Source organism: Genypterus blacodes, unplaced genomic scaffold, assembly GCF_046128005.1.
Source record: "Genypterus blacodes isolate CSIRO-AG114 ecotype Tasmania unplaced genomic scaffold, CSIRO-AGI_Gbla_v1 ptg000192l_1, whole genome shotgun sequence".
NCBI lineage: Eukaryota > Metazoa > Chordata > Actinopteri > Ophidiiformes > Ophidiidae > Genypterus > Genypterus blacodes.
In genome coordinates, this window is record NW_027466992.1 from 270,810 (window position 1) to 282,497 (window position 11,688).

An 11,688-nucleotide genomic window follows, 5' to 3' on the forward strand; every position below is an offset into this window, starting at 1 on the left:
GGAAGAGATAGTTGATGTCCCAAGTGACAGTTTGACAGTTAAATCCCAAGTTTACTTGGAACAGGCAAGTCTGCTTGAACAGGTAAGTCTACGGGCAGTTCCAAGCAGTTTTGGGAGAACGAGATTGGCTTAGCAATTCCGGGGTAGATTTAATCCATCGGACAGTAAATGCTTCAACATACTTTTTTTTATAACCATCAGCTCATCTGGTTTATCTGCAACCTCCGCTGGAACAGACCATAAAAGCAGTGCCAGCAGGATGACAAATACTGAATCTACACCCAATCTACTCTGCAGAGGATTTGATTGATGATTGATTTTGATTTTGGAACAATCTTTTTTACACAACTGATGTTTTGTAACATCAGCTAAGTCCTTTTTAAGCGATTTTTTTCTGGATGCACGTTCTAAAACTTTCTTTTATTCGATTCAAAATTCAACTATATTTATACAGCACCTTTCGCAACAAACTATGACTTTATTTATTACCTATCTAATCCAGGAGGAAGTGGCCAGTCTGCGCATACAGGGTCAGAGAAAAGAATATTGGCTTCTAATGTTTCACATAATGCATGGATGTGTTTAAATGAGCTTTGCAAACATGTTAAGTATTTTGCTACTTGGGTCGTAGTAAAGATTCACATTTTTTTCATTCTGACACTTATTTTCTTCACCTTTCTGCCTTTCCTATCCTTCACTCAGCACTGATTGAATTCACCTGTTCACTCCCTATTTGAACCCTGCTCACCATTTCACTCACTCTTTTCCTGATCACCACATGGGGCGGCAGTGCTGGTAAGCAGTTTCTTCACTTTTGGTCTATATGCATGTGATTAACTCAACTGAGAACATTATTTAGCCCTTTTTTTCTTTTTTCCTTGCTTTCTACCGGAGGCCCTTCTCTTGTGGCATTACCACCCCAAGAGCCCCGTGTGCCAGCACACACTCACTGGTTCTGTGTATTCTCATTGTGAGAACTTAGGAGGAGGAGACGATGGAAACGAAGGGAGTTTGACTCATCAGTACAGACGCGTCCCCTGTGTGGGGGAGGGGCTTGTGTGTCACTGCTGGGGTCCTGGCTGGAAGTGTGAAGAGGTCAGAGGAGAGGCGCGAACAAAATGGCTGCTGTCATCTGCGACACTGGCGAGAAATCTCTCCTGTAACATTGATTTGGGCTCTTTAATTTGATTGACAGTTAAACTTTCTCCAGAAGTTTCGTCACAGGTTGGGTTTGTTTCATCAGGTCAGTGGCCACATTTCGGGTTCTTTTTTTTTTTTTTTTTTTTTTTTTTTTATAGAGGACAAGGTGGTGGGTCAATTAAGCTAGGAGGGGGGTGACGGTGTATTTATTTTAAGGATGCTTTGAGTATCTTTACGTGGTGTCTTTATCTTTACTTTGAGCTTTTAGTAAGGAAAGTTTCGAGTGTAGGCGAAATTACACCTTGATTTGGTAGCTGAAAGTAAAATTGTAGACGAAAACTACGCTTTTCGACCTTGTTCGCAATGGAAGTCGAGGGCGCCATGACAGTTTGGGAGCTCATGTACAGGTGTCCATTCGACTCCGGCTCTCGGTAGCAGAAACGTCTGAGCCACCACCGCTTCATCCCCAGTGACATTTCGGATAACACTGACATTCGGAACTCCATGGCGGAATTTGCAAATATTCCAATGTCGCATAGTCTGCATAAGGTGAGTCTGAAACGTTTAAATATTTATCTGCTGCCGCATATACGGCGTTGGCCGCGTTACATTTTCATTTGTTTCGTGTTTTGGCTATATCCTGGTTTGGTGTCTTTATCTGGTCTGCTGATTCACTTTTGGTTAGGGCTTCGAAATTCTTACAATTTAATAATGATTTTTATTTGTAAACGTGTATTGCTGCAGTACTGCTTTCGACCTGACCTAACCGGATGAAAGTGAGTCCTGTGTTTGCCAACGTCTGTTTTGGGGAATGTCAGATTTGGGGCACAATTGTCTCCCATACCTCAGCCCGTTCACTTATGATGCACTTGTGATGGTTTCTGTATGTAACGTGCTTTTATGTATGAATGTGAAAAACTGCAGTACCGCTCTCGGCCTGAATGGTGTTACTGCAAGGGGGTAGCGCTATTTCACCATGGAACCAAACCGGAAGTAAACAAAGACTTTTCTTTTGAGCTTTAAATGTTCTAAAACGTTAAAATGTGGAACGCTTCACGAATTTGCGTGTCATCCTTGCGCAGGGGCCATGCTAATCTTCTCTGTATCGTTCCAATTTTAGTATATGTGCTTCCGAAGAAACACAATATTGCATAGAGAACTTCGTTTATATGTACCGGGGTCAATAATCGTCCATTTAAAGTGCTGGTAGGGACGTCGGGATCATGTCGGGGCTTGGGAACACGTTTTTAACTCAACCCACAAACAAAACATATGGCACTGATTTACTCCCCGAAAACACATAGCACTGATTTGCCATAATAGCGTGTATCATGTGTTCAAAAGTATCGTAGCAGTGACGATAAATATCACATCACGTCACTTTGGATGGCACCATCGTTTAATGATGCCATCCAAAGTGACGTGATGTGAAACAGACTGTAGCGTACTAAACGATGACGACGCCATCCAAACTGACCAAGGCACAACAGTGATTTTCTCTAATTTAAGTTATAATACATGTTAAGAATCTATGAATATAGGTCCAGTCTGACCTTGCGCGCTGTGTGGGCATTGTGGGAAATCCATGAGAAAGCATGCGTGACGTCAGCACCGATGGTTGGACGGCTTAGTGGATAGGAGAGAAAATAGTATGGATTTCTACATTACTTCATTATTTAAACGATCATGTGAGGATTGCTATTTACTCTAACTCTTTGCTGAGTCTATGACTCCAGGACGTACAACACGCCAAAAGAAGTGGAGTTGATTCCCCTCACGCCGTGCAAATCGGTCTTAGGGTGCCATCTAGCGGTGATAGCGCTGCACTACCACGGAGTGACCTACTCGAATCAAAGTCCACACTAAACACACAGCGTGCTGTTCACACAATTCTCACAATGCCAAAGCAGCGCATACTGGGTTAGTGCATGCACATTCGTCGCGATATTCAGGGGGACCCCCCTGCCACTCCCCCGGCGGCTAGCGTTGGAGCGATCGATCTTATCAGTGTGGTGAACCAAAACACAGAAAAGATGGCTGAAGTTGTGTTCATCCCAAACTTGATGTGTGTAGTTGAAAAAGAATGGAGTGAACAAATACAAGTAGGATTGGTGATTATTCATTGAAGAATGAATTGAATGACAGTGGTTACAATGGGTAAATTAAGAGTATAACCTCCTGTTGCCCGCTACAATAAGTTGTGAGCATGTAGAATGTTGTTGCGAGTGTTTTTAAAGTCCTAATGTACAGAGAAAACTTCTGTTTTATGCCAGTCACGTCAATGTTTACATGTGCAGTTGATTCCATTTGAACCCAGATAACCTGCAGCTGCTGTTGCTACGTTAGGCTAATGTGCTTGTCTCCATTATTTAAAATTTCTGTGCATGTCTGGAGTCGTTTTTTGTGTCCATGTGTGCAATTTGGTGCATTGAATTGGCGTATTTAGTCTAACTGTCATTGTAAACCAAAGGGTAATGAAATCAAACAAATGAATAACTCAAGAAACCTTTATTTTCAGTGGGCACACTCAAACGGTAACTTTATAAAACAAAAAGTAACACAGAATTCTTGATAATACATTACTTGATAATTCATGTTACAAACAGATTGTAATTGAAGCAACCAAATGCCTATGAAACTGCTGTGCCTCCAAGTGTCACAGCACTGACTGTCCAGTTTCTCCTCCTAATTAGCAGCTGAGGTTGTGGGGGTCAGCGAAATAGATGTCGGCTGTGAGGAGGCCTCAAAACCCAGTGTTCCTGAAATTGTTGTCCACCAGCTCCTCCATCCCTCCAATGTTGTCCTCCAGCTGTTCATCCTCACCAGTCTGCTCCTTGCTGCTGTCTAACTCATCCAGGTCACGGTTAAAAGTCCAAGAGGAAGTGGCCAGTCTGCGCATACAGGGTAAGGGAAAAGAATATTGGCTTCTATTGTTCCACAAAATACATGGATTTGTGTAAATGAGCTTTGCAAACATGTGAAGTATTTTGCTAGATGTGTTGTAGTAAAGATTCCCAATTTCTTTTATTCTGACATTTATTTTCTCCACCTTCCTCACTTACCTCACTTCCTTCCTTACCTATTCTTCACTCAGCACTGATGGAGTTCACCTGTTCACTCCCTATTTGAACCCTGCTCTCACCCTTTCACCCACTCTTGCTGATCACCACATGGGGCAGCAGTGCTGGTAAGCAGTTTCTTAACTTTTATTCCATGCATGTGCTGAACTCAACTAAGAACATTATTTAGCCTTATTTCCTCAAGATGATGCCCCCCCTTTATGTTGTGTGCAATTTATTGAATCTGGAGAAATACATTGTTTTGTGATGAAAGTAAAGTTCCTTGGCAGTGCATTGTACCCGGTGGCTTGGTGTCGCCCTCAAACATGAGCCCATCAACCTTCTGACACGGTCAGCTCTTAAGCGGTGTGTTTCAATCACTCCTCTGTGCTTGTCTTCCTGTGTCAATTCAGAGCCCTGGTAGCGATCTCTGCCATGAGAGCAGCAAGAGTGGGTCAGCAAGGCTCTGTTCCCCCGTGACAAAGACGGGGAGGAAGATTCTGAGGCTGATCTACCACCCGCCATGGCCGCGTCCCGTGTACAACAAGTCGCCCTCGGCCCCGGACGCTTTCTTCCAGCGGCCCCTCTCTTGTGGCATTACCACCTGAAGAGCCTGTGTGCCAGCACAAACTCACCGGCTGTGGGTTCTACAAGCAAAGTGCTGGACATGGATGGCTAGTACTACATGGGTACAGAGTACAGGGCAAGCCACTCCTCTGGGGACTTCCCACCAGCTTTGGTAGGGCAGAAGTAAACCCTCTGCCCTGAAGTGTTTTTCATCACCCTGTCGCCCTGTTCTTTAGTTTTTTGGTTAGCTACAGTCCTTGCAGTTGATGGTCCACGTTTTGCGATGCTTAAGAGGCCCCCCTCTCTGCGCTGCTTCTGCTTTCCTCTGTTCAAGTTTCTTTCTGTTTCACGCCGTTCTCGCCAACACAGGGCGAGCGAGAGGGCAGTGGCAACAGAAGTAGAAGAACAAGATCCGCTGGCCGGGGCACTTGGCCCGGAAGGACCGGGGAGGGTATCCTCTGGCAGATGCGCCAACAGAGGGAGTGAGAGATCAGTGTGGACCATGGGCTGCCGGGCTTGGGGAGCAGCACTTGTGGCAGAGGCGCCGACGGAGCAGGGAGCAGATCTTTGTAGATGATGGGCCCCTTTGCTGCTGCCCTCGCCGTCGTGCCTTCCCTGGCAGGCAAGATGGGCTCGCCGGCTTGGGGAGCAGCACTCTTGGCGGGGATGGCATCCACCACCTCGGCCGTCAACTGGGCAGTCACACCCCGGTTGTGCCTATGGAGTCATATAACATTGGTTAAGTTCTAATCCAAATCAAGACGTAGCACACTGACTCACTCATCCATCCATTCTTCTTACCACTGCGCCAGAGTGTGCTGGTTGACGCTGAACAGTTGGATCCTGGTCCTAGACCGCAGCGCCTCGTGTTACGCCACAGCGCTGCTGATGTTGTAGGCCTGGAGCATCAGAGTCCACCTGGTGACTGTGATCCCCTTCAGCTTGCGAATGGCGGGATGGAGGACGCACAGCTGCCTGAAGATGGCATCCACCCGCTGGCTGCAAGCGGACCACTGAGCCGTGGAACCGATCCCTTGTCGTCCACGACACCTAGGATGAGATGAGAATGAGCACCCAGGTACGTAAGCTGGTGCAAAAACCGTAGCACTGCCAACAAGGACCAAAAACGTACCGCCTCATGCTCTCCACACCGGGAACTGAACTGGGAGCTTTGGACCTCTTAAATCGCCCCTTCACCAGCTCGGTCCTGTGATGCGGGGGTTGCACCACAGGGCCCTTGACTGACTCGGGGAGATTCTCCTATAAAGCCACAAGCTCCTGGACCTGGGTTACGAAGCCCTGATCCATCAGAGCTTTAGCCAGCTTGACAACGTGTTGGTACCCAGACCCCGTGTGGATCCACGCTGTCCCCCTGGGCGGCATCAGCAGCAGAGACAGAGGCGGTTGATGGCAGCAGCACAGCTGGCAGGGATGAGCGGCTGGGAGCGGAGCCAAAAGCTGTCAGTCCAGATTGAGGTTGAACTCGTCAAACCCCCTCGTCCGGTACTCAAGTGGTACACCAGTGGACGCATGCAAGTCTTCACCAGAGTGTGCCTGTATATTTCCATGTCCATCTGATTCATCGTGTGCACACCCTGGCTGGTGTAGCAGCGCAGCCGCTCAGTCCGTTGCCCAGACTGGCCGTCAGTCACAGCATACGCCGCATCATGCGTGCGGTCCTCGTTCCATGCCGCCAGCCCGTCCATCAGGTACATCTGAAAGTGCAAGCCGTCTGCACTCGTGCCTGTAAGGAGTCACGATGACACACACGCACGTGAGCACATCACATATCGGTGAGTCCACAGTCAGTGCTTGAAGTCGCTGTCGGTTTTGCTCCCCTAGAATGAACCTGTTGAGGTGCAGGTGGAACGACCCCAAGGACGTAGAGCCGCATGCACACCTGAAGACGGGCAGCACCACCCCACCCTTGATCACCTGGCCGACCCTAGTGTAGAGACCAATGCCTGGGGGGGCCTGGACGTGACGACACGCGGGGTAAGATGCAACGCAATTAAGAGACGAGGTCAATGTATTGTACATGCATAATACGGGAATACAAGCCAGATGCCGCTTCTGTTTCCCAGGTGGCTGCCATGCGGGCGCAGTTCAGGAGGGGAATGCCCATCTGAGCCATCTCCCTGATGCGTAGCGGTTCCGCACTGGCCGAGGCCCCCCTTGGCCCTCTGCAAGTGGGCCAGTTCCTCCGGGTCCCACTCGTAAATGTCCATGGACAGTCGCGCATGAAAGCGGGATACAGGATGTTGCTGTCCGCGGGCAACCCCGAGCGCCAACCTGCGGCTGAAATGCCAGATGTCCAGCCTGACCTGCATCTGGCTCCACCGCGGGAAGAGAGCGGCTGGCGCGTACGTCCCCCCGTCGCTACGGCAGCAGTCCTGGTCCACGTAGAACAGGGATGGCAGCTCCACCCCCGCCCTACGGTACTGCTCCTGGAGGCCGGCGGCCATGTCCCTCAGCCAGAGTCCTTTGCCGCCGTGAGGACAGCCATCAGCACCTTGCCCTGTTCGTTGCCCACGTTGACGCACCACTTGGCTCCGGCCAGCTTCTTGGTCACCTACGGATGACGGTGTCCGGTGTAAAAGTATTATTGACATTAAGGATGGAGTGAGAGGAGCCAGGGTGAAAAAAAAGGTTCCTACCTTCTTCATGGCGCCCTTCATACAGCTGACTAAGTGAGCTGTGCGTGCAGACAGAAGCCCACCTTACAGTCCCCCTCTGCCACGGTACCCGTCCTCCACTATGTGCGGGAGGAGGCAAGCGTACTCCAGCAGCGCATCCTTGTTGCTCATGAGGGGAGTGCTGCTGACATCCTCGCGCTCCTTCCGGTGGCCCGCCAGCAGACTGGCAGCGTAACCCATGTCGTGGGTCAGCAGCCCCCGCTGCTGTGCCTCCAAGCAAGTGTCACAGCACTGACTGGCCAGTTTCTCCTCCTAATTAGCAGCTGAGGTTGCGGGGGTCAGCGGGATAGATGTCGGCTGTGAGGAGGCCTCAAAACCCAAGTGTTCCTGAAATTGTCGTCCACCAGCTCCTCCATCCCTCCAATGTTGTCCTCCAGCTGTTCATCCTCACCAGTCTGCTCCTTGCTGCTGTCTAACTCATCCAGGTCACGGTTAAAAGTCCAAGAGGAAGTGGCCAGTCTGCGCATACAGGGTAAGGGAAAAGAATATTAGCTTCTATTGTTCCACAAAATACATGGATTTGTGTGAATGAGCTTTGCAAACATGTGAAGTATTTTGCTAGATGTGTTGTAGTAAAGATTCCCAATTTCTGTTATTCTGACATTTATTTTCTCTACTTTCCTCACTTACCTCACTTCCTTCCCTCCCTATCCCTCACTCAGCACTGCTTGAGTTCACCTGTTAACTCCCGATTCAAACCCTGCTCTCACCCTTTCACTCACTCTTTTCCTGATCACCACCTGGGGCGGCAGTGCTGGTAAGCAGTTTCTTAACTTTTATTCCTTGCATGTGCTGAACTCAACTGAGAACATTATTTAGCCTTATTTCCTCAAGATGATGCCCCCCCCCCCTTTATGTTGTGTGCAATTTATTGAATCTGGAGAGATACATTATGTTGTGATGAAAGTAAAGTTCCTCGGCAGTGCATTGTACCCGGTGGCTTGGTGTCGCCCTCAAACATGAGCCCATCAACCTTCTGACACGGTCAGCTCTTAAGCGGTGTGTTTCAATCATTCCCCTGTGCTTGTCTTCCTGTGTCAATTCAGAGCCCTGGAAGCGATCTCTGCCATGAGAGCAGCAAGAGTGGGTCAGCACGGCTCTGTTCACCAGTGACAAAGATGGGGAGGGAGATTCTGAGGCTTATCTACCACCCGCCAGGGCTGCGTCCCATGTACAACCAGTCGCCCTCGGCCCCGGATGCTTTCTTCCAGCGGCCCTTCTCTTGTGGCATTACCACCTGAAGAGCCCCATGTGCAGAGCACAAACTCACCGGCTGTGGGTTGTCGTGCAAAGTGCTGGACACGGATGGCTGGTACTACATGGGTACAGAGTACAAGGCAAGCCACTCCTCTGGGGATTTCCCACCAGCTGTGGTAGGGCAGAAGTACACCAAGTACAAGCAGATCTTTGTAGATGATGGGCCCCTTTGCTGCTGTCCACGCCGTCCTGCCTTCCCTGGCAGGCAAGATGGGCTCGCCGGCTTGGGGAGCAGCACTCATGGCAGAGATGGCGTCCACCACCTCGGCCGTCAAACGGGCAGTCACATCCCGGTTGTGCCTATGGAGTCATATAACATTGGTTAAGTTCTAATCCAAATCAAGACGTAGCACACTAACTCACTCACTCATCCATTCTTCTTACCACTGTGCCAGAGTGTGCTGGTTGACGCTGAACAGTTGGATCCTGGTCCGGGACCGCAGCGCCTCGTGTTACGCCACAGCGCTGCTGATGCTGTTGTAGTCCTGGAGCATCAGAGTCAACCTGGTGACTGTCATCCCCTTCAGCTTGCGATTGGCGGGATGGAGGACGCACCGGTTGCAGTCGGGCCACTGAGCCGTGGAACCGAACCCTTGTCGTCCTAGACACCTAGGATGAGAGTGAGCATCCAGGTACGTAAGCTGGTGCAAAAACAGTCGCACTGCCAACAAGGCCCTTGTCTGACTCGAGATTTTTCCATAAAGCCATACGCTCCTGGACCTGGGTTACGAAGCCCTGATCCATCAGAGCTTTAGCCAGCTTGACGACGTGTTGGTACCCAGACCCCGTGTGGATCCACGCTGTCCCCCTGGGCGGCATCAGCAGCAGAGACAGAGGCGGTATCAGCAGCAGGGCGGGTGATGGCAGCAGCACAGCTGGCAGGGATGAGCGGCTGGGATGGGAGCCAAAAGCTCACTGTCCAGATTGAGTCTGAACTCGTCAAACCCTTTCGTCCGGTACTCTACCTGTGGACGCATGCAAGTCTTCACCAGAGTGTGCCCATACATCTCCATGTCCATCTGATTCATCGTGTGCACACCCTGGCCGGCGTAGCAGCGCAGCCTCTCAGTCCGTTGCCCAGACTGGCCATCAGTCGCGGCATACGCCGGATCATGCGTGCAGTCCTAGTTCCACGCCACCAGCCCATCCAACAGGTACATCTGAAGGTGAAAGCCGCCTGTAAGGAGTCACGATGACACACACACACACGTGAGCACAACATCACATATCTGTGAGTCCACAGTCAGTGCCTGAAGTCGCTGTTGGTTTTGCCAGGAATGAACCTGTTGAGGTGCAGGTGGAACGACCCCAAGGACGTAGAGCCGCACGCACACCTGAAGACGGGCAGCACCACCCCACCCTTGGTCACCTGGCCGACCCTAGTGTAGAGCCCAATGCCTGGGGGGGCCTGGACGTGACGACACGCGGGGTAAGATGCAACGCAATTAAGAGACGTTGACGCACCACTTGGCTCCGGCCAGCTTCTTGGTCACCTGCGGACGACGGTATCCGGTGTAAAAGTATTATTGACGTTAAGGATGGAGTGAGAGGAGCCCGGGTGAAAAAAAAGGTTCCTACCTTCTTCGTGGCGTCCAACCTCAGGACCCAGCCAAAGATGGACGTGACTTTGGCCAGCAGCTTGTCTATCCTGCTGAACATGTCCTTGGCGTAAACGGACAGTATCCAGTGGTAGCAGGGGGAGCGGCATGGGCGGCACAGGAGGAGGAGCACCCTGTGGCCCGGGAACGCCAAAGGTAAAGGCTGGCTCACTCATTCCAGTCCTTCTCGTGCTGCTCCTCAAGTGTGGACAGCAGGCTGCGGCGGGACAGATGGTTACATTTCAAACGTGCGACGATGCCTTTTCCCCGCCTGTAGGAACGCCGGATGCTTTCTCACCTGTATGTCAGCACAGCCGGGAAGCGCCACCTCTGGTCAGGGCACAGCTGGGACATGACGCAGTCTGCCCAGACGGCCACCTTCTTCCTGCAGTACTGGCACTCCAGGTAGTCTGTACCCATGAAGTACCAGCTGTCCCTGTCCCACAATTTGTGCACTGACTTATAAAACCCACAGACGGTGAGTTTGTGCCGGCACACTTTAGGTTGTCGTGCCAGAAGCAGTACGGGGCCCACAGGAAGACAGGCCGCTGGAAGAACACGCAGCGGCTGGCTGATAACTATGCACGGCCCCGGTGGGTAGTACATCATCCTGGGGTCCTGCCTCAAAACCACCCTCCCCGTTCATACACGTCTTAAACTGTCAAAGAACAGCTATACGCGCCCCTACTACAGGCCCATAATACTAACCGGAAGCTCTGATGCTCTCCTCGCAGGTGCGACAGCTTCCATCATCATCCGGTTGTCGTTGCTGTTACGCTTATCTGAACAATTGCCGGTGCCCCGGGAATTTGACATATTATGCAACAACACGAGCATACAGGGTCACAAATACTCTAGTCTATTTTTCATTGACAGGGACGGGAAATGGCCACTCACCAGACGGGACGTCGTCCCCCTGTCACTATGATAAAAGAAAATGTGGGAGAATCATTAAACTATGCTGACATTGTTGTTCATTATGCACTTCACACGTCGTCGTCGTCTTACCTGGTGAGTTCCGCACTCTGCCCTTCATACAGCTGACTGTAAGTAAGCTGCGCGTGTGGACAGAAGCCCACCTTACAGTCGCCCTCTGCCACGGTACCCGTCCTCCACCATGGGTGGGAGGAGGCAAGCGTACTCCAGCAGCGCATCCTTGTTGCTCATGAGGGGAGTGTTGCTGACGTCTTCGCGCTCCTTCCGGTGGCCCGCCAGCAGACTGGCAGCGTAACCCACGTCGTGGGTCAGCAGTCCCCGCCTCCCTCGATATGTTGGCCTTGCACGTGCGCCTGCTGTCTCCGGCCTGCCTGCTCCTCACTGCAGCCAGGGCCTCTGGCGTGGCGCTTGATGTTGGCCGAGCCCTCCTTCAAC

The 11,688-nt window shown here is 50.9% G+C and overlaps 1 long non-coding RNA gene and 1 other non-coding gene across 2 annotated transcripts; one reads left to right on the plus strand and one right to left on the minus strand.

Moving 5' to 3' along the window:
• Nucleotides 1–2,177: 2,177 nt before the first annotated feature.
• LOC143015242 (U6 spliceosomal RNA) lies at nucleotides 2,178–2,283 on the minus strand. The gene has a single exon (XR_012965399.1). It is a non-coding gene; the product is annotated as a U6 spliceosomal RNA (small nuclear RNA).
• Nucleotides 2,284–3,736: 1,453 nt separating this feature from the next.
• Nucleotides 3,737–9,268, plus strand: LOC143015198 (uncharacterized). The gene is made up of 3 exons (XR_012965372.1): nucleotides 3,737–4,044; nucleotides 4,235–4,327; nucleotides 8,509–9,268. It is a non-coding gene; the product is annotated as an uncharacterized LOC143015198 (long non-coding RNA).
• The last annotated feature ends 2,420 nt before the right edge of the window (nucleotides 9,269–11,688 follow it).